The sequence below is a fragment of the Macaca nemestrina genome, chromosome 1 (genome assembly GCF_043159975.1).
Source record: "Macaca nemestrina isolate mMacNem1 chromosome 1, mMacNem.hap1, whole genome shotgun sequence".
Lineage (NCBI taxonomy): Eukaryota > Metazoa > Chordata > Mammalia > Primates > Cercopithecidae > Macaca > Macaca nemestrina.
In genome coordinates this window covers 153,707,774-153,709,041 of record NC_092125.1, presented here as the reverse complement: position 1 = coordinate 153,709,041, position 1,268 = coordinate 153,707,774, and the positions used below count along the sequence as shown (strand labels likewise).

Genomic DNA, 1,268 nt, shown 5'->3' with positions numbered 1-1,268 from the left:
TTTCTGGTTCTAGATCCTTGAGGAATTGTCACACTGTCTTCTACAATGGTTGAACTAATTTACACTCTCACCTACAGTGTAAAAGAGTTCCTATTTCTCCACATCCTCTCCAGCATCTGTTGTTTCTTGACTTTTTAATGATCGCCATTCTAACTGGAGTGAGGTGGTATTTTGATGGGGTTGTTTTGTTCTTTTTTCTTTTTTTTTAAGTCAGTAAATTTTTATTCAAGGAATTCCATGTTGTGATTTCTTCCACTGTGCATCAAGGTGACTTAAGATCCTCTAAAGAGTGGAGTCAAAAGATTTATCTTCAAGTTTGCCCTTTTTAATGAAACTGATCCAGTTGTCCTGTCAGCCCTACATAACAATATGGAAGTAAATCTCACATTTCTAGAGATGATTGTACAGTGAGTGAACATGAATGAGTCCTAGAAGCAGCCTGAGTTAACTCTACTACAAACTCCTTGGTTATTAGCAACCCACAAGGGTTACAATACAAAGGCAAAGCACATTTGCATAATTCAAGAGATCTAGGAGAATTTTAAAATCTCATTGATTACTGATGAAACAATTATTAGAATAAAAAGAAAAATCACACGTGGTTCACATTATATTTGTATTGCATTTCTATTACAGTTAATCAACTGTTCCCAATAAGCGGATTGCTAGCAAAGTAGCAGATAGAAAACCTACTGGGAAATTTTTTTATGGTCATGTCCACAGCAAATGAGAAAATGCATTCTAAAAGCCTTGGTAATGACCATGTTTGTTTTTTTCTTGCAAATTTGTTTAAGTTCCTTGTAGATTCTGGATATTAGTCCTTTGTCAGATGGATAGATTGCAAAACTTTTCTCCCATTTTGTAGGCTGCCTGTTCACTCTGATGATAGTTTCTTTTGCTGTGCAGAAGCTCTTTAGTTTAACTAGATCTGATTTGTCAATTTTGGCTTTTGTTGCCATTGCTTTTGGTGTTTTAGTCATAAAGTCTTTGCCCATGCCTATGTCCTGAGTGGTATTGTCCAGGTTTTCTTCTAGGGTTTTTATGGTTTTAGGTCTTATGTATATGTCTTTAATCCATTTTGAGTTAATTTTTGTATAAAGTGTAAGGAAGGGGTCCAGTTTCAGTTTTCTGCATATGGCTAGCCAGTTTTCCCAACACCATTTATTAAATAGGGAATTCTTTCCCCATTGCCTATTTTTGTCAGATCTGTCAAAGATCAGATGGTTGTAGATGTGTGGCATTATTTCTGAGGTCTCTGTTCTGTTCCC

The 1,268-nt window shown here is 35.7% G+C and overlaps 1 non-coding gene across 1 annotated transcript; it reads right to left on the bottom strand.

The window, feature by feature from the left end:
* Positions 1 to 642: 642 nt before the first annotated feature.
* LOC112426898 (small nucleolar RNA SNORA32) lies at positions 643 to 763 on the bottom strand. Its single transcript, XR_003018290.1, has one exon. It is a non-coding gene; the product is annotated as a small nucleolar RNA SNORA32 (small nucleolar RNA).
* Positions 764 to 1,268: the final 505 nt, after the last annotated feature.